This window comes from Hydra viridissima, unplaced genomic scaffold (assembly GCF_058129835.1).
Source record: "Hydra viridissima isolate aposymbiotic clone 2 unplaced genomic scaffold, HvirCarnegie_v1 scaffold_18, whole genome shotgun sequence".
NCBI classification, from domain to species: Eukaryota; Metazoa; Cnidaria; class Hydrozoa; order Anthoathecata; family Hydridae; genus Hydra; species Hydra viridissima.
The window spans coordinates 198,446-220,700 of NW_028324317.1; the positions used below are offsets into that span (position 1 = coordinate 198,446).

Sequence of the window (22,255 nt, forward strand, 5' to 3'; positions counted from 1 at the left end):
TCCAATCAATGTATGTGCTTTCTAAAGTTTTGTTTGAGTCAATGTTACAAATCATTCTAATTTCTCTTTTAGATTTCCAAATCTGCAAAAGAATGCCTTTATTTCATTTAAATATTGTTTCATCTATTTTGAATTTGCTGCTTTTCAAAGTTACTGGCATTCCTCTTTTTATCTGAATTGTTCCACAGGATCTCACACCGTCTTGCAATAACGACTCATTGATTGTTACGCTGTTGTGATAAGTATCCATGTACAAGTGATGCCATTTATTTAGATATGGTTCGAGAACTATTATCATAGTTTCTATTAATTTCCGACCCTCCCAGCAAACACAAGACGTCAGGGGGACGTCCGCTTGACGTCCTATAATGGTCGGTCGGTCAAATGACCAAAACACAACTTAAATGTGACAGTCAAAACTGCGACGTCAGTATCTGACCTCAAAAAGACGTTCCTTAAACGTCTGACTCTGACTTTTCTATATTGAATTTTTTTAAACAGAATTAGCTATGCGGCTCAATTATATTTTACCGCATATATATTACCTTAAGTTAATATAAAGTAAATTTTTAAAGACTTTTATTTAATTTTAATCATTACTTTTAAAGGGGCTTTATCAAAGATCAATCTATCCTAGGTTTATAAGGTTAGGGCGCTACTCGACTTTCTCCCCCCCCCCCCCCCCCCCTAATTTTATGATTGATTCTGATAGAGAATTTTATGCTGATTCATAAAAATATAAAAAAATAGACCTGAAAATCAACGGAAAGTGCTCTAATTCGAAGTCAAAGTTGTAAAAAATCCCACTAAAAACCCTAATATTCGCCATTTTGAAAATAATAACTTAATGAACTTTTAGCTGACAAAAGCAATACATTAATAGCATGGTTTTTACGTTAAAAAAGTTGTTAAAGTATGTTTATCTAGCGCAATTTTTTGTGGCAATTAAAATAGCCGTTTTTTAATTATTAGAGAATAAACTATTTTGCAAGTAGTTTACTTTTGTAATAAATTTTAAAAAAGAATTCAACAGTTTTTTTTCCTAAAAGAAGAACTTTTGAAACTCAGTTCATAGTTGTTCTATCACATGTAAAATTTAGAAAATGTAACCTTCAAACCGTTTTTTTTAATAAAAAAAACCAGCGTACAATACAATAATAATTATTCATCAATTTTTCTACATTCTCAAATTCTATGTTCAAACTTTATTTGAAATCTTCTATTAATTTTATTTCCTTATAACACTTTCGTTACCATACATTAAAATAATAATGCGAAGGGTTATGGAAACCAGGTTTGTTTATTGCGCAATGTAACGGTAATTAATTTTTGTTGAAAATGAAAGCGTTTTGAAAAAAAATGGCGAATATTAGGGTTTTTAATGGGATTTTTTACAACTTTGACTTCGAATTAGAGCACTTTCCGTTGATTTTCAGGTCTATGTTTTTATATTTTTATGAATCAGCATAAAATTCTCTATCAGAATCAATCATAAAATTAGGGGGGGGGGGGGAGAAAGTCGAGTAGCGCCTAAAATTATGTTTTTTAAATATATGATGTAGATATTTTTGCAACGTCGAAAAAGTGTTGTGTTGTTGGTTATCTAGATCTTCGAAATGTTGGATTAAGTTTGTCAACGGAGCTGATTAGATCCTCACAGGAATATGTGTCAGTATGCGTGTCAGTTTAGCTTCCTGTATGCATGAAGTTGCAAAGAAGGTTCTAAAAAGTACAATATCAAAGACATATTTTCTTTTAAAAGGGTGCCCAGATCATGGAGGAGTTTTAATTGGTGCTAATAAGCATATAATAGCTGTCATTAAGTTAGCTGTCATTAACATAGGGTATTTTTCTTGTGCCTTTAAAATAAATCAGCAGATGAAATAGGCTTCTGTATTCTGATTTCAATACAGTGCAAATCAACAGAGTTCCCTTCACCTCAACTCACAAGAGTTTTGTTGTTTTTAAAATAGTTTTAGATTCAGGTTCATTTTTACTTTATGAATGATATAATTTAAAATATGATTCTTTTTTCAGAAAATAATGAAACAGTTGAGTTCATCTTAGTCGAGAAATGTGAGTGTGTATACTTTTTTTTTCTTTAGTGAGATGCACATCGAGAGTGCATCTGCCTATTGGAAGAGGTTGGCTTGTTACACTTGTTTGCATGAATTTGACAGTGTTGTAGAACAGATTGACTGTGATTACAGTAATAATCAATCAAAAATGGCTGCATTCCTCAACAAGCTTTATTAACTTGATCCTTTACATTATAAAAAGTTGACTTTTAATTCTTTAAATGTTGCAAGCAGATGTTTTGTTCAGACTAGCTTTGGTTGGTAAGAATCTGTTATTTAAGTTATTTTTTAGTGTTTATTAATTCATAAGGGTGAAATTTTTGCAAAATGCTTTTTTTAAAGTTTTTGTAGATGATTTTTGAAACTGGACTTTTTTGTAGAAGTTTTCTTTCTTGCACAAGACAATAATCAATTGTGACATAGTAAACTGACCTCTGGTGAATTTCACTCTCCATAAATAAAACAAAAAAGAAACTTCTTTCTAAAATGAAATTTAACTGTTAGAAGTTAAATTGAATCAGCTAAATATCAGGATCTCTAATAACATTAATTTCACAATTTTATTGTTCTTTTCTGCATTAAAATGGAAATGTTTTTTTTACCAGCAGCCAAACAAAAACAGAAAAAGAAACTTAAAAAAAATTGCTCTGATAAACATATCATTAATACATTTATGTTAATAATGAATAGCTGAAAAACAAAAAAATGAACTTGTATCAAAAATATAATTATTCAGTTATCATTTACTTCTTGCATATTTAAAAAAGTTTTAAAACAACTGAACAACATAGAAGAACTGAAGTTGTTCTGTAATTGCTACCAATGTAGTTACATCTATAAAATAATTTGAGAGAACATATGTGACTCTTTTCCACATTTAGTTGAGACTGTTATTATGAGTCATACTTTTACCATTATGTTTAAGAGTCCATGAAATGATATATAATATTTCATGAACTGATTTATTTAAATGCAAACTAAAGTCAAAATAATGGTCTGGAGATTAAAGTATCTTTTAATGCAAAATTATTTTCCTTAAATTTGATTGCTTTTTAAATTATGGTTAGTCAAAAGTTTACACTTTTTTTTGTTGAATGAGGAGTTGCTATTTTTTACTAATCTGTGTTAGTAAAACTTTTCAATTGTAAAAATGTGAAGATTATTCTATATTACTCAGTTTGAATTCAAAATGAGGTAGTCAGAGAATTTGAATAGTTCTGCTGCAAGTTGAGTTTTACAATAAATCTGCAAAATGATGAATTCAACAATAGTTCTTCTGAGAGATGAAAATTTAAAATCAATAAAAACTAAAAAAGCAGACAAAAATAAGCATCTATGAAAAATAACCATGACTTATACTCTATAATAAACACTCCTCGATTTATATTCTTTGAACAACACTCCTTGGTTTGTTCTCAGTGTTTACTCAAATGCAAATACTCAACTGTCATTATTTTTGTTTTCTTTCAATTAGGTAGAAACTGAGAAATTTTTTCTTGAAAACACAATTTTTTTTTCATGAAAACATAGTTTTCACAAATTTTTCATGAAAATACTAAGTTGCTTTTAGTTCTGTGATATAAAAAAGATTTTTTTTTTATTGATTGATTTTTTCTCAAAGAAATATTTTCTACTAGCATTTATTAGCATGATTTTTCCTTTAAGTAAAATCTCTCTTTTTTGCACTCAGTACTCTTTGCAGAGTAATTAACATGCTGATTGTTTTAATCTTCAATCTTTAAATGCTCACTAAATATGAAACTGACTTATAATAAAAACTTGCAAACCATAAAATCGCACAGAAAAAACTGCAAACTTATGGAACCATGGTACATGGACTTTTTATGTGCTTTAAATGCTCAAAAATTCAATTTTATAATTTTCCTGCTTCTCTTTGAAAAAAAAAAAGACTAAATATTTTAAACAACGTGTTCAGTTTAATCGATTTCAGTTTTTCAGTTTAATCAATTTCATTTTCAATTCAATTTCAATTTCATTTAATCAACAGTTTCAAATCAATTTCTGTCAATTGTTGCAATTATGTAATTTGAAACAGTTGATTAAATTTTAAGTATTAGCATTTAAAGTACATAAAAAGTCAGAAAGAAAGTGCAAGTAGCTCATTTAATAATCATTATCAAAATGCTTATTTTTCATGTGTCCATTTGAACCTTACATTCAATAAATAATATAAAAATTAACTTAATAGTTGATTTTTACTTAATTCAATTTTTTTTAAATAATTTATTGAAAATTATTAATTCCACTTTTAAACCTTTTTAAACTTTGAATTTTTTATTATCTTATTATTTTGTTTTGAAAAGAAAAAGTTTACCAAATCAATTTGTCAAATTTTGTTTTGAGTAATAAAAAATGAATGAAATTCTAAAAGAACTTCACTATAGTTACCAGGGCTGTGGAGTCGGTAAGCTGCTGTTCCGACTCCGACTCCTTGATTTTATCATGGACCGACTCCGACTCCCGACTCCGACTCCGACTCCTTCATAAGTAACCAATTTCTAACAACAAATAGTTGTTTGTTTTACTACAGTTATTTGTTCGTAACAACAAATAACTGTAGTAAAATGTTAACATCGGCTATTTCATCACTATGATACAAATAATCCAACCACTTAGTGCTTTAAACAATATTTATAAGAAAACAATTTCTGAATAAACAAGTGTTCTGAACTCTGGTTATGCAATAAACTCTTATGCAGTCGCTAATAACATTATGAATTTGTCAAAATCATGTTTGAAATATTGTCAGTTGGACAATATTTCAAACATGAAAGAACTTGTTCTTCTTTAAGTTCATATTCTTTAAGAATCTTTTCTACTGAGACCTGGAGAAATTCGCTGGTGTGATTAGTTTTGGCGTCTTTTACTGCCAATCTCTTGGTAACTGCTTCATTTTTTTCAAAAAAGAATTAAATATTGATTGCAAAATAGTTCACTCTGTTAAGAAACACAAAGTGTCCCTTGAGACATTCATTAAGTTCTTCTTTTTGTTTAACAGCTTTTTCAATCACTAATTTTCTAATATTCTCTCTCTCCAGAGAAACAAAGCTAATTGAATACTTACAGTCTTTCTGTTTGTGGAGCAACTCTTTGGTGCTTGGTGGTGGCACGCCTAGCTTTCTACTAAGAATATGTAGCACAGTGCCAGACAATTTAAGTCGGGAGTTAGGGGATCACGAAGTTATATAGTTTAACGGAAGCTAGAGGAGAGCGCAAGGGAGGTGATATATGATTCTCAGTGATAAGCAGCAAAATACCCTATTGCTTATCACTGTTTTAAAGGCCTAAAAAGAACATGTCAAACTCCTTGTCCTCCAGTTGTTGCAAACAACAATTTCCATTGTGTCTGGATATCCTACAGCTTTCAGAGCATTCTGGGACTTGTAGTTTTGTAACAACTATAAAATCCTTATGAAAATTATGAAACTTTGAAAGATTTTTTTTAAACCGGAGTTGGAGTCGGTACAATTTTTCCGACTCCGACTCCGACTCCAGCCAAAATGAGCTCCGACTCCACGACTCCGACTCCACGACTCCGACTCCGACTCCACAGCCCTGATAGTTACTGCTCATGTTTACCTAAAGGCTTTTAAGTTGTCTGTGATTTAGTTCTCATGCTGGGTTATAATTAACTATACTGATAGCAGTTTTCAATAATTTGGCTTTTTTCAGCAATAGATACATGTGCTGCTAAGTTTTTTTGATGAATGATGCAGTGAAATGAAAAGAGGTTTTTTAAAAACCTCTTATCTTTTTACTGCATCATTTTTGTATTTCTCATCATTTTTTATTTATTTTTTAATAGAGAAAAAAATTCCTTTTCAGATCCAATCATTTTTTTAATGTCAATTTCATTTACTTCCAGAAATATAGTGCTGACCTCTGGTTTCGTTTTTCATTGGCAGAAGTTTTAACAAATCTCCTTAAATAGAATTCTCTTCAATTCAGTATCTAACAAAAACTGAACATTGAGGTGTTAATGAAATATTAGTGCTAGACTTGAATGGTAAATTAAAATATTAAAATTCTTTCATGTCTTCCATGAAATGATCAGATGTATGCTTTGCAATATTTTCAATAAATCTAACACAGGCAGAAACAGAGCTGGATGTTTTTTATTTTAAAGAAGTTTAGCTTTTCACATCATAGTAAAAAGCCATTAGGAAAAGTGTTATTAAATGATTTGTGTTTGGTCATATAATTACAAAATAACACTTTCATGACAAATCAAATATGTTACCAAACCATGTTTATTTGCAACAAAATGTTTTCTTGCCAAATGACTCAAAGCAATTTTTTTTACATCAGTAGAAAATCCCGCCTATTTTATCATTCTTACACTCTTTCATTATTGTAATTATTACATTACAAATATTATATTCTAAATTTTACCAGCAACTGACAATTATTAGTTAATGGTATCTAATATTTGTCAGTTATTGGTAAAATACAAACTGAGAACTGCAAACACGTAAAATGGGAACTTTTTTGCAAAACGAAACATTTGATTTTAAGGACCATTACATTTTACCAACAACAGCCTGATTTACTAAAAAGTACTTTCCTGTTGACAAATGTCTCCTGGTCCACACAAAAAAGCTTGGCAGGCTACATGTGGTCAGCTGGCAACAGGTTCAGTACTTCTGCTTTAAGTATGTAATAGTTATAGTTTGTTTTTTTTATATAAAATAGCTTGATTTTGCTATAAGTTTGATAAAACTGTGAACAGTGTAAAAAAAAAAATTAGTAATGTTATTGCTGGCTCCAAAGCAGGAAGCTTAGATTTATTTACCTAATATTCAAGATAATTGTGTTACCATCTTTTGCTGTTTTTTAGTATGAATCTTTAACTATGTTCTATAAGTTTTTGAAATTTATACTTTTTTGTAAATTTCTTAATAAATAAATTTTCTACATAAGACTTGTAATTTTTTAGTTTTATAATAATAAACTAGTTTTCACCATAACCTTTTTTGCACAAGTTTATTTAAAAGCATTGTTACATTTTTTTAAGGTATCAAAGGTTTGTTATTAAAACAAATGTTGCACGAGTTTGGGATGGCTGTACTCATAACTAGGTTTGAACTTTTATCATTACATTCATTTTGTTATATACCTTGGTTTTTATATTTAGTTAACACTACAAAAGGAAACACTAAACTTAATGACAATTTGCTACTAGGTCATCAGCATTACACTTCTTATAACATAGTTCTGTATGGTAAAGTTACTTTTTTAGAGGCTGGGACAATTATATGTTTGTAGGCCATAAGCATGACACTTCTTAAGCCATAATTGAATACTTTACAGGAGGACCCACAGTGTCTACTTCTTCTGCTTTTGAGAAGCAGAATCTTGTTTGCATATTGTCAGAAGTAATAGGTAAGCAACAGTATATGATAAAATGGATGCAAGTACAAAAGTTTGTGACATTGGATACCTTTGGTTTTTCCAGTGCAGTCTTCAATTATGATCTAAGAATTGTAATGCAGATGACCTTGTACCATAACGTCATTAAGTTAATTATGTATAGTAAAGTTATTACATTATCTAATAAATGTTACTTTATATTATCTAACTCTTTAAGAGTTAGATAATATAAAGATATAAATATAAAGATATAAAAATATAAAAATATTAATTATTTCAACAGTTAGATAATGTAAATTAAGATTATTTAGAAAATATAATAACGCTCTTTCATGACCACTTATCTCTTTTAGTCTATTCCTTTTTTGAATACTTTTTTTAGCAAAAGATCATTCTTTCAGTTTCCATATTTAATGATGATAGCTGGATCTATAACTAAATAAAGGTTTATGCCTAAGAGACTACTTCTTGTTCTTTTGAATATACCTAATTAAAATGATTGGAGCTTCTTTTTGAAGATCTGTACTCCATTAAAATTTTAAGTAGTATATTTAGCCATGAGTGAAAAATATTTTAAGCGATTAGTTTCATTCTCAAAAACTTGTTTATATTTTTCTTTTTACTTATTTTTATATATTTTCAAATACTCATTCAAACACATGCTGTAAAAAAGATTGCTGTCAGTTTTTTTACTAAGTGTAATAAGTCAAACTAATTGAACAAATTCATACGTTGCTGTACCTTACAGTGCTTAAAGGCCTCTTTAAAAAAAAACTGCTTTTTTCAGGTGAAGTTTCATTAAGAGGAAGTCATGAAAGTAAAGAAGAATCGAAGTTTCATTTTTTATCTCTTCATATAAAGCTGTTATATGTCTGTTTGAGTTTGAGTGAAAACAAAGTTCAAATGTCTCAATCCCCATTCCCAAATGTAAGTTATTAACATCATCAAATTTCTTTAATGTGATTTTATTCATACATAAATGTATGTTATCGGTTGCTAAGTTTCATTGTTAAAGTAAATATCATTTAATAATATGATTTTTATTTAATTTTAGTCTGATTGCATAAGAACATCTCTTAATTTATCTGATGTAAGTAAAAGTTACTTTTTCTGCTATTTTTTTTAAGTTTTTTTTTTATTGTGATGAGATGATTTATTTGTTCTTACATGAAAGCGTTTTGTTGCTACGTTTTTTGTTTTTTAAGGTTCCCAGTATTCAACAGCCTGTTGTACCTATTCAGTTAATTGTAAGTTTTTGAAAACTGGGATATAGTTGTATTTTAGGTACACAAAAGTTTGATTTTGTTTTTTAACTTTTAAATGATTCCTTATAAGTTGCAAGCATTCCACAGTCAGATATTCAGTCAATTGTATGCTGTAAACTATTTATTGTTCATGTATAGGTTATCTGCATTTATAGTAATACTATTTATATCTGGATATATAAGGCTCCCATGCTCTAAAAGCTTTGGATATAAATAATGATGAGGTTTGATATGAATCTCAGGGTCCATATTTAGAAGTGCATATTGCCTAAAAAGTACATATAAAATATGTATTGATGTGCATATCTTGTTAAATTAAATTAGAAATATACATTTATATTAGCTAAGGATTAGTTTTATAATGGTACAAAACTGCTTTAGAGTTAATTTTTCAAAAAGTGTTTATAAATTGTTAAAGTTATATGAACTATTGAAAATAATATTTGTTGTGACTTTAGTTAAGTCTCCATGATTCCTCTGATTCAAGTTTACTGCGTATACATGATAGTAGCTTGGTGTTTGCAGCCGGCTTACAGTTGAACCATCTAGTGCACAAGGCTTGAAACTTTTGTATAACTAGGGGTAAGTAATTATTTTATAAAATGTTTTGACATATGAAATGAATGGCAGTAGTATTATATTTTAAGTATAAATTTGTAGTAAATTGTTTGTTGTGGTTATCATAACAGGACAGTTTCTTATGAATACGTTCATTCTTCGTGAACTGAGTATAAGTTGACCAATCTTGAGCAACAACAGGGAAGATTGGAGGCATGTGTTGCTAGTGATCTTGTTGATCAGAATATCTGTCATACATAGTTTCCTATCTTTACTTCTCTGCAGCAATATTCTGAGATTGAAAAGCACCCAAATAATATGGAAAGTTTTTATCAATTTCTGATTATGTAAGTATAGCCATGATGTGTTGCTCTTGACAAGGGAACATAGTGTGAATGATGGTGTAATATATTTAAGTTGTTAACTGATCTTTTGTAATTAGCATTGATGAAGAATGAAGGAGGGTTGACTGTCTATGAACAATTTCCTGGGTGCTTAACAAACTGCTGGCGCATGACAGCAACGATCATTAGGCCTGGAACACATGGGAAGCTGAAGTTTTTTGATAGCCTGGAAAATCAGCATAAGAAAATTAGTGTAATCTACATCTACTGTGAACAATTGTACAAATATGAATCTGTTTGACTGTGAGTCAACAGTTTGACTCATGGTGTTTGATTTAACAATAAAATAAAGTAAATCTGTTAATATCTTTTTATATGCAGATTTAATTTATATTGTCAATGCGACTATCAAACAATACAATCTCTAATACATGTGAATCTCTAATACATGTGAATCCATATATTTAGGTATAACTATAGTAATTGGTTATATAATTATAGGTTTAGATAACTATTTATTTACATATCTTTTCTCTTTATTTTATAAGTATTTATTTAAAAATTTATAGTTTCAACTGTTCACATTTTCCCTGGCATCACGTCTAAAAAGATAGAATTGAAAGTAGCACGACTTTTTAATAACGCCCGAGATCGCTCTGATGGTCGTCTGCAGCGCTGCAAGAAAAAGACACTTAAAGCTTCGATTGAGGAAGAGAGTAAAGACGACGACTATGAAGAAAATGATGACGACAGTGAAAACCAAGACAAAAAAAGCAAAAGACTTGGAAATAACTTTTATAAATAAAGATATCATGTAATGATGATTTATATAAATATTATTCTATAAACTGTGTTAAGCTATTGAATATAACTAGTTTAAAAAAATAACCACGCTTTACTACCCATACAGGATGAGTTGTAAAGCGTTGTTTTCTTTTTGGCCGCTTTAGGCCTAGCCCTTAAGGGACCCTGAAATTTGGCGTGGACATTTTCATAAGGGTCCCTTAAGGGGTTGCCCTTAATGAACCCTGAAGTTTTTTTAAGGTGGGTATGTATCCATGCGGTAGAATATCGTAAAGTCGTTTTGTGTGTGTGTGTTTTTTATAGACATTAACTTTTTTCTAGTAAACAACTCTAGTTTTCTAGTAAAGTTTGTCAAACTTTGTGATGTCATCAATACTTTTGCTGTTCAATCATCATACAAAAATCGATCATCAAAAACGAAAGAAAACATCATTTAGAAAACTTGCTCCATTCAAATACATACCGGATTGGTAAGTGTCGTTACATTTTGAGGAAACTTCGTTTTCTTCTCGAAAGCTCCCGTTTAGAAACGGCTTGAAACCGTGGCATTGAAACAATATCTGCTCACTGCATCTAATGCTTTTTCTTGATGATTTTCTTAAAACATATAAAGAAGAAACCGTGTAAGAAGTAATATCATGAAATACTTTTAATCTGTCCCTTAAAAGTTCAAAGAAAATGTTGATGCCAAATACTAAATATTGCTATGATAATAGCAATGTTTAGTATTTGTATAATAAAAGTACATAGCAGAAGCATCCAGCTGACGTTATCTTAATTTAATTTTGAATAAAACCTGCTTCTTGTTTTTGTTTTTTTTTTTTAAAGTTAGTTCTGATTTTGTATTTCAGCTAGATGTTTTTGTTTCTTTCAGCAAAGCAATCGATCGACCTGCGTTATCATTCTAAAGGAGAGTTTATGCAATTCACCGAACTTTCACCTAGTGAATGGGATCGCAAAGTGACGACTTAAAGGAACATACTTATTAACACTCCCACTACTTGTAATACGTGCGCTTGTTGTTTGTAAACACTTTGCAATACTTAAAATATCTAATTTTTATAACTTTTGCTTTGATCTTCAAATCTTTATAAATTGAATTAAATTTGTTAAATACAAAAAATAAAGATTTTTTGCGACTAATTTTTTTACTTCAGTATTTAATAGTAATTTTTTACGATTAAAATTTATTTAAATAACATAACTCTAAGACCCGATAAAAAGATCGCTCAAAAGTTTAAAGAAAGTTCAAACAAGCAACTAAGTCTACTAAGCATGGTGCATAAAAACATACACTAATATCTTGCAACACGTCCTCAGAATTATATTTCAAAATAAGCATCGGGAAACAATTTCTCATTCCAAAAATGCCAAAAACAAGTATTTTAATTGAGGACCTGGGGAGAAATGACGTGTCTTAGGGGAGTCCTCAGGAATTTTGCTGTTCAAGCTAACTAAAATGAGATGTAACTAAGAGGCATGAGGCTACCCTAGCGGGGTAAGTTGGGCAATAAACAAACTAATGCATTTCTCTGACTACTATGAACTCTGTTATAAAACCAAATTATAGATTTGTTATAAATTAAATATATAGTTTCATATATAAAGATATAGTTTCATATATAAATATATACTTTCATATATAAATATATACTTTAAGTTTCAAGAAATTATCTAAGGTATCAATATTTAAGATATGAATAGAAAATTAATAATTCTTAGGCAAAAGATAACTAAAAGAAAAACAAAATAATACATTTCAATCTTAAAACTAAAACAACTTTTTAACACATTTTTTAACAAAACTTGTTAATATGACAAACAATATAATAATACTTAAGGTATGTCTTCAATGTCCATTTTGCAGTTAATACGAATATAGTTTAGATCGGCATGTGAATCGCATTTTGCATGAGACCATTGTTTGCAACCTTGACACTAGAACCATTTTTTTGTTTGTTTTTCTTTTTACTTTTTTTTTTTACACTACGTAACAGTCTTTTTATTACCATGATCTACAAAGGATTGACAGGTAGATAATTTTTTTTGTTTCTCAACTTTTTTAAGTTTCTTTGTTTGTTGCTGATTTAACAAATCTGCTTCTGGAGTATTTGCTAGAATAGCAGCTTTTCTTTTTCTTCGTCCAGCTGAATTTATCTTTCTTAAGGCTGCCTTTGGGTTAGGTCGCACAGATTCTGGAGAAAATAATTCAGGTGTTTTAGGAATAAGTAACGTCTCTTTATCAATACAATCTTTGACAGATTGACCTGAAGGTAATGTTAAACGTGCTTCAGAATAAGCTCCGTGTGATAGCTCAAAGTTTTGCTGGTTCTATGCGCTCTGTAACAAATGATGGTAAGAAATCATCATCAGCAATGACGTTTGCATTGTGCGGGCAGGTACCAGTTTTTTCACATGTTTAATAAAACGTCACATAAGTTTATTGAATTCTATGTCTGTAACCCAGCTACTTCCATTACCTACTCCAATACAATCCGGTGGACCATTGTTAACAAAATAATCTTTAACTTTTGCGAGGAAACACACATTGGTGGCACTGTATTTCCTGAGGCAGATGCAACAGTCATCACTATGACATTAGTGCCTCTTTCCCAGAATGTCATAGAACCAACATTTCGCTTGCCCTTTGCAGCCACAATTTTACTAGGTCTTACCACTGAAGGTACACCAGTTTCATCAACGTTCCATATTTGTGAAGCACTGAATTTGTATATATCCATAACTTTACCTAATTTATCATAAAACACTTTTGCATTTTCAGTATTAAATGATGTTGCTCCACCAAGGCTAGTTGCTTCTGCTTTCCTATAACATAATTTAGAGTTTCTTTGTAAAAAACTAGTCATCCACTCTTTACCAGACATCTTATTTTCAGTCCAAGATTCCGGTATTTTTATTTTGTATTGTACAGCACACTCATAGACGAAATAACGTACATCTTTAGGAGTAAATCCATAAAATATAGATGCCATTTGCAATAACTAATTTTTTAAGGAGCTTTCTTGCTCTTGGGAAAAAATCAATCTAGGTTTTTGAATAAAAAATGGATGGGCAACCACCAGAACTTAGTTTTGAAATGTATCTTGTTAATGTCGCTCTCTTGATGTTGAATTCTTTAGCAGCTGCACTTACGCTTTTTTTTTCCTCCAAAACAGACCTTGCTGCATCACTAAGCTGCTGACTTGTAAAAGCACCATTTGATGGTTTTCTTTTATAATTACGCATTCTGTAATATGTATATATACATACATATATGATTTAAATGTACATAACATACATATATATATATATATATATATATATATATATATATATATATATATATATATATATATATATATATATATATATATATATATATATATATATCAATGGCTTTAGAGTTAACCATTCAAAATTTTAATATCTTTAAATGGTCGTCACTCTTAAACGAGAAAATCTTTTTTGAAGAAGTTTGAACTCTGTCGATATTTTGATCTAGTAAAATGTAAAACAACAAAAAACTGTTTTTAGAAGCCATGTCAAAAGAGGAGGGGAGGGGATCTTGTTGAAATTATCTTTTTTTTTAATTTAGTAAACATCTGATTTAAATTTCTATTATAATTGTTTAGCGAATAATTAACATTTTTATTCCAAACTTATTGTTAAAATGTTAAATTTGATGTTCTAATTTAACTTATAATTTAAACTTCGACTTTTTGATGTAAATTTCTAATTAAAAATCATTATTTACATTTCTAATAGTAAAGTTATAAATATACTTTATGTTAAAACTTAAAAAATACCTTATTAAAAAATACATTACTAAAATTTATAGTTTAAATTTGTAAGTTGAATTTCTAACTTATTTTCAAATTAAAGATAATTATTTAAATATCTAACTTAAAATTCTAATTTTAATGTTTAAATTTAACTTTCTGATTTTCAAATCTCACAATATTATATCTAATTTAGTTTCCTAATGTAGCTTTCTAATTAATATTTCTAGTTTAACTTTCTTGATTGAGTTTCTATTATAATTTCTTACATACGTTTTTAATTCTCTAAGTTAAATATAATAAAATACGTTTAATTCAAAATTTTATTTTAATCCTCTAATTTGAATTTCTTTATCAGGTTTCTAGCTTCAGTTTCTAGTTTGATAACCTAATTTGATTTTCTTCTTTGATTTGTAGTTTACATTTCTAAATTAAATTACTAAATTAAATTTCTAAATTAAATTTCTAACTAAAATTTCTAAAAGAAGTTTTTTAATTAAGTTCCTAAAATAAGTTTCAAAATTAAATTTCGAAATTATATTTCGAAATTAAACTTCTAAATTAAACTTCTAAATTAAATTTTTAATATAAATTTCTAATTAAAAATTCTAGCTAAACTTTATTGCTGAAATTTTACTTGAAATTTCAAGTCGAAATTTCTAATTTACATTTCTTCTTTAAATATCTGCTATAACTTATTTCTTCTGACTTCTTCTATTAAGCGCTTCTTTAAATTTCACTTTTATCTTTTTTTTTTTCACGTAAACATCAATCTTAGATTTTTACCTTATTTAAACTTTTTATTACAAAACTTATTTAAACTTCTAATTATTTATACTTTTTTAGATTTCTAAATAAAACTTCTTCTTTGATTTTCTAGTTTACATTTCTAAATTATATTTCTAAAATTAAATTTCTAAATAAAATTTCAATTTTAAATTTCTAAATTAAATTTCTAAATTAAATTTCTAATTAAAGTTTCTAATTAAAATTTCAAATTGAAATTTCTAATTTGCATTTCTTCTTTAAGTATCTGCCACAACTTATTTATATGGACTTTTTCTATCAAGTGCTTCTTTAAATTTCACATTTAAATTAATTTTTCATACTTCCATTTTAAGGTTCTAATTTAAATTTCTTAGCTCTGATTTAAATTATCGTTTAATAAATTCTTATTTAAACTGCAAATTTATATTTAATGTAATTAATGTTAAATTATACTAATTAATTCTAAGCTATACCACTAATTTAAGTTTCTGGTAAATTTTTTATCTGAGCAGCATTTCTTATGAACGTTTCTTCTAAAAAATTGTTTTTTTTTAGTGCGTGTTTTTTAAACTTTTTTTATAAATTCTTTTATAAATTTATTTTTAAAAAATCCTCCTTTCATATCTTCTGTATATTTCGTTTTTAAACTTCTTTTCCAAATACATTCATTAAAATTTTGTATTTAATTTAGCCGCTCATATTTTATGCATTTCTTTTTTATTTCCTTTTAATTTCTTTTTTTAAACTTTTTCCATTAAGTTTGAATTGAAGATAAGCGCTTTTGTATTTGTAGAATAATTTTGAGAATGTCTTCATATAATATATAATATATAACTTCTTTTATTCAAGTGAAATTCTCTCTATTAAACCGAAACTAGCGATGTGACTATCTTTGTTTTTTCGAATATATACATTTTTTTCAGTTTTGAATGACTTTGTGCGTAAAGATGTGAATATGCTGGAATGTTTTGTAAAATGATCATAATCTGATTTGATTTTTACACGGCGCGTACATTTTTTTCAGGCGTTTTTTTCCGTTAATTCTCATATAGACGCTTACATACGTTCACTTCTGACTTAAAGAGCAATTAATTTTGTCTGCCTCATACTTATTTGACGTCAAGCTTAAATATGAGAAAAATAATTAATTGTAATTAGTTATGACATTTATATAATTGAATTAAATGTTGCGACATTTTAATTGCTCACGAAACAAAAAATTTAATACTTTAACAAAGTTATAAAAAAACTATAGAACTTTAATTTTATATTTTACTTTTACATAATACATCATTCGAAATTTATTTAAAACTTCTCCCAAGGGTTTGAAACTTCACGTTTCTAATTTTCCGGCTGTAAAAAAACTATTATTAATTTGAAACTCTTTCGAAAGAATTTTCATTCATTTGCAAACTTCATTCATTAACTCAATAGAAATTCATTTATTCTAATGAATTCCTCCATTACATTTTTACTTTGTTACCACTTCTATCATCTTCAAACTTTTTTTATCTATGATTGGATAAAGAACTTCCGATAAAAAAAGATGTAAAAATCATATATGAAATAAAATCATATAATGCATTTACACATTTCTAATATATTAGCTTAAATAAGTCCATTAAATAAATTAAATTTCACTTCAAATCGGCATTTAGGAAAACGATTAAAATAATTGACAACTTCGGTTTTCTATTTCTCTCCGTTTCAAACTTTCGATTTCTTCCCGTTTCAAACTTTCCACTTCAATTCTTTTCATATTTTTCAAACAGATTGCTATATTATTTTTTGTACGCAATGTTGATGGATGATTGATACCTAAAATATCCGTTTGTATTTTATCAACTTGATAATAAATTTCTAAGGCTTCATTATATTTTCCCATATCACTCAAACAGAGTGCTATATTATTTTTTGTATTCAATGTTGATGGATGATTGATACCTAAAATATCCGTTTGTATTTTATCAACTTGATAATAAATTTCTAAAGCTTCATTATATTTTCCCATATTCTTCAAACAGATTGCTATATTATTTTTTGTATCCAATGTCGATGGATGATTGATACCTAAAATATCCGTTTGTATTTTTTCAACTTGATAATAAATTTCTAAAGCTTCATTATATTTTCCCATATCACTCAAACAGATTGCTATATTATTTTTTGTACGCAATGTTGATGGATGATTGATACCTAAAATATCCGTTTGTATTTTTTCAACTTGATAATAAATTTCTAAAGCTTCATTATATTTTCCCATATTCTTCAAACAGATTGCTATATTATTTTTTGTATCCAATGTCGATGGATGATTGATACCTAAAATATCCGTTCGTATTTTTTCAACTTGATAATAAATTTCTAAAGCTTCATTATATTTTCCCATATCCTTCAAACAGATTGCTATATTATTTTTTGTATCCAATGTCGATGGATGATTGATACCTAAAATATCCGTTTGTATTTTATCAACTTGATAATAAATTTCTAAAGCTTCATTATATTTTCCCATATCACTCAAACAGAGTGCTATATTATTTTTTGTAGCCAATGTTGATGGATGATTGATACCTAAAATATCCGTTTGTATTTTTTCAACTTGATAATAAATTTCTAAAGCTTCATTATATTTTCCTATTCGATAGAAACAGTTTGCTATATTATTTTTTGTAGCCAATGTTGATGGATGATTGATACCTAAAATATCCGTTCGTATTTTTTCAACTTGATAATAAATTTCTAAAGCTTCATTATATTTTCCCATATCACTCAAACAGCTTGCTATATTATTTTTTGTAGCCAATGTTGATGGATGATTGATACCTAAAATATCCGTTCGTATTTTTTAAACTTGATAATAAATTTCTAAAGCTTCATTATATTTTCCCATTCGATAGAAACAGTTTGCTATATTATTTTTTGTATCCAATGTTGATGGATGATTGATACCTAAAATATCCGTTCGTATTTTTTCAACTTGATAATAAATTTCTAAAGCTTCATTATATTTTCCCATATCCTTCAAACAGACTGCTATATTATTTTTTGTATCTAATGTTGATGGATAATTGATACCTAAATTATCCGTTCGTATTTTTTCAACTTGATAATATATTTCTAAAGCTTCATTATATTTTCCCATATCATTCAAACAGAGTGCGACATTATTTTTCGTATCTAAAACTATTTCGTTCTCAGCTCCATAACATTTTGTGTTATACTTTTGAATGGTGTTAAGTATGTTCATTGCTTCTTGAAAAATACCTTTAGTTGATAGAAAACGTCGGATTTTCTCACTTTGTAGATGGAACCCCTCACACATTTTCGATTCGTTAATATGAAACATGTGTATAAAATGGTTGTAGAAGTGCTTCCCATCGTCAACGTGTTCTTTGACGCCTTCTAATTGCAATCTCAAAAAATCGACGATGTTTTTTTTGCATATTTCCGTGATTTCTTTGCGTATTTGATGACATTTACATGTTAACTGTGTCATTTCGTGTATCGTGTAAATGTTTTTGTCATCGTCGAAACGATCAAACAACGAATAACTGACTAATAATCTTATTGCTCTATTTATCAAAAGCTCTTCGTTTATTTGCAGGTGTTTTGAAATACTGTGAATAAGTTTTTTTGTAATGTGCTGACCATCACAATAAGATAAATGGTTTAAAAGTTCTAGAGATTTTTCATTCGATGTTTCTATTTTATTTAATACTAAGTTAATTGACGTTATGACAGACTTTGTTTGCGCTTCGGTTGGGATACTTTCCTCGAGTATTTCGAAGGGATACGATCGAAAAAGATCTAAATATTCCTGCAAAGAAACGCTGTTGTTGTTTATATAGAGGATGGCTTGGTTAATGGCGAGTGGATGATATTGAAGCACTTTGGTTATTTCTTTCAGGGTTTCGTCATCGTTTGTTGATATTTGTTTAATGCTACGTTTTGCGAAAAGAAACGCATCTTGAGGCGAGAAAGAATGAATTTGCACTTGATTAACATCGGCAGACCAAGACTTCAATTGGGATGTCACCAAAGTAAATGCCTTTTTTTTATTTGATACATATTTGTCAAATATCTTTACACTCTCATCATCCACGTTGTCGAAAATATATAACGTTTTTTCATTTTCGAAAAAGTGATGTATTTTTCTTAAAACTATTTCAATATCGAACGGATCGCCTTGAGAATCTTTTACGGTTAATCCTAGTTGGAGACAGAGATTAGTCACAGAAACTTGTATTTTGTCAAATGCTGCATCCACCCACACAATACGTTCAAAGTGGTCGTTGTAAATTGCTGCATACTTTCTAGCGAGCTGAGTCTTTCCTATTCCAGACATTCCAGTTAAAACCGTGATTGATTTACCCGAATCGTTTGTTTGACCCACGTATTTATGAATTTGATTAAGTTCATCATCACGTGAACAGAAGGTTTTTGTCGGAGAAAGGAGTCCGAAAACGGAGTGTCGGTATGGTAATTCTAAAATACAAAAACATTTTAATTCTTATTACGCAAAAAGTTTATTGAGGATTGTTTAGAAATTATTTTGGAACGGTCAACATTTTGTTGTTCGCTGTTTTTTAGTTTTTGATAGAAAAAAACAAAATGAAATACAAGAGACTTAAGAGAGGATTAGGACGACGATTTTGTAAAAAAACGTTGCACATGACTCAAGTTTAACGCCGAGTTTTTAGTAAAAAATTTTTGATGCGCTTGTTTTCAAATGGTGATGCAATTTGTCTTTAAATTAGTTTTGCTTCAGTTTCAACTGCAGTTAAAAATCATATTTAAAACTCTTATGGTTTTTTTAACAAAAGTGTTTGACTCGTAAAATACTCCCAGTGGAATATTTATAGTTTAATTTGAGAAGCAATCGCTGTAAATCATAAGAATTCAAAACCGCGTTTTTGAAAAAAGTATTTAAAAAAAGTTGAAAAAAATGTCTATTTGAAGAAATTTATGGTCCAAAAGTAAATCGAGGCAGAAAAATTTTTGTCATGTCACATATTTAGTTTTTACTTTATATTTTTAAATTGTTAATATTGAAAGCTATAGTAAAGGTTATAATGGCTTTAATTTGCTTTTTAGTGTAATAATCCTAAAAATGTACAAATAACTTTGTTTTAAATCTTGATTAGGATGAAAATTTGTAAATGAATAACAAAATAAGGTAAATAAATAAATATAATGAAAAGGTATAAACTTAAAAGGTTTGAATTTAAAACCAGGAAATTCCCTAATTTCTTTAAAAATAAAAAGTTTTCGACAAATTAACAACTAGAAAGTATTTAACTTGGATTTTATGAGATGTGAAAAATTTTATCGAAATTCGGGTGGCTCTTTTGTGTATTTGGTATATGTTTGTATATATATATATATATATATATATATATATATATATATATATATATATATATATATATATATAACACAAAAAAAATAAATAATAATAATAGCAATAGCAACAATAATAATAATGATATTAATAATGATAATAATAATAATAATAATAATAATAATAGTAATAATAATAATAATAATAATAATAATAATAATAATAATAATAATAATAATAATAATAATAATAATAATAATAATAATAATAATAATATTAATAATAATAATAATAATAATAATAATAATAATAATAATAATAATAATAATAATAATAATAATACTAATAACAATAATAATAATAATGATAATAATAATAATAAAAATAATAATAATGGTAATAATAATAATAATAAAAACGATAATAATAAAAATAATAATAATAATAATAACAATATTAAAAATAATAGTTATAGTAATAACAATAATAACAATACTAATAGTTATAAAAACAACAATGGTAATAATAAAAGTAAATAATGATAGTAAAAATAACAAAATTATTTATGATAATAATGGTCATAATAATGATAAGCTGAAAATAATAAATCTAAATAACAAGCTAAAACAACATCAACCTTCAAAAAGCAAAGTGAAGAACGAAGTTCTATCATGCCAATTGATTCATCAGTTTTATCAAATCTCTTTTTTTTAAACCTAAAACCCTCTAGTATTAACAATGTCTCTTTTCATTATCTGATTGTTATCTTAAAAATGATTTAAACATAATTCATACATTAGGAATGTGCATATTAACAAAAATTTAAACACTTAGCTAACAGCTTACCGGCTTTGACATCTTTACGAGGCTTCTCGGCACTTTCTGTTTCATCTCCAAACGATTTATCTAAACAAGCACATTTAATAAAAATTGAAGGATACTCATAGATTTTTACGTTTTTTTTATTTAGGTGTAAAACATGTATGTGTAATGGATAACTTTTATTTTTTATCAGTAATATATCAAGACAAAAAGATAACTCATTTTATTTTGCTGCTAAAAAAATATAAAAAATTTTTTTCACTAAACTTTCTATAAAACTGACTTTCATGAAATTTTTTTAGTTAAGCTAAACTTTAAACAATGTTAAGGGTTAAAATCGTGCAACTTGCTTAAAGGCAAGTAATTCTATTTTTTAATCGAATCCAGTCTTTTAGCCATGTGTAATAATTCACATAACTTCAATTAAAAGCATTCTCACGATGTTTCTTATTGATTTCATCGTAAATTGCAAAACCTTTTTTTGATTCAAATACAAAAACATTCAAAGGTTCATTTTTCTTCAAAAATAGATGCTCGCACTGACCAGGTAAATATCAATTGTTAACAATCACCTTGTTTTCTATTGCACTGTGAATGGAATAATATTGCTTTTGAGAGTATCCTGTCTGCTCACACGTTTTTATTTTATGTATTAGCAATGATCAAGAGTTTTTTAAGTACTGGTGAATTTAGCGGCATTTGATTTTTATGGAAATCGATTAACCAGCAGTGACATTATGGCGGAAAATCAACGTATAACACCTGTTTGACAACTTTATCTGTAAACAACCACAAAAAGCTTTTTCTGCTTTGCCCATAAAAATGATCTCCTTGAATATAGAAAACAGATCTCCTTGCTTACCCCATTTCCTAAAATTTATGTTTGAGCAAGTCTAAGAACTTCTCAAGAACCACTATTAAGAATTGCATTTAACATCTCACATTCTTCGATGTAAGATAATATGAAAGAAAGATAAGTCGAGGATGCTCTTACTTTCGACAAAACGATTTTTTCATTAAACTTCCCAACAAAGTTTATTTGAAGTAAAAAAACTTTATAGGAAATTTGTAAATATCTTTTAATATTTTACTTTTTTATATT

General features: G+C 27.8%; 1 long non-coding RNA gene and 1 pseudogene across 8 annotated transcripts; one reads left to right on the forward strand and one right to left on the reverse strand.

Moving 5' to 3' along the window:
- The first annotated feature begins 1,341 nt into the window (after nt 1-1,341).
- On the forward strand, nt 1,342-11,500 carry LOC149876692 (uncharacterized). 8 transcript variants are annotated; one of them, XR_016448554.1, is made up of 12 exons: nt 1,462-1,985; nt 2,106-2,339; nt 6,615-6,751; nt 7,114-7,177; nt 8,257-8,396; nt 8,524-8,559; nt 8,675-8,716; nt 9,193-9,316; nt 9,424-9,639; nt 9,735-9,987; nt 10,206-10,910; nt 11,315-11,500. It is a non-coding gene; the product is annotated as an uncharacterized LOC149876692 (long non-coding RNA). The 8 variants fall into 8 exon arrangements; XR_016448552.1 differs by lacking the exons at nt 6,615-6,751; nt 11,315-11,500 and adding an exon at nt 1,348-1,436 and having other exon boundaries at nt 1,563-1,985; nt 9,735-10,104; nt 10,206-10,493; XR_016448553.1 differs by lacking the exons at nt 1,462-1,985; nt 6,615-6,751; nt 11,315-11,500 and adding an exon at nt 1,342-1,436 and having other exon boundaries at nt 9,735-10,104; nt 10,206-10,493.
- A 4,938-nt stretch (nt 11,501-16,438) lies between these two features.
- LOC149876693 (uncharacterized) overlaps nt 16,439-22,255 on the reverse strand; it is a 615,724-nt pseudogene continuing 609,907 nt past the window's right edge.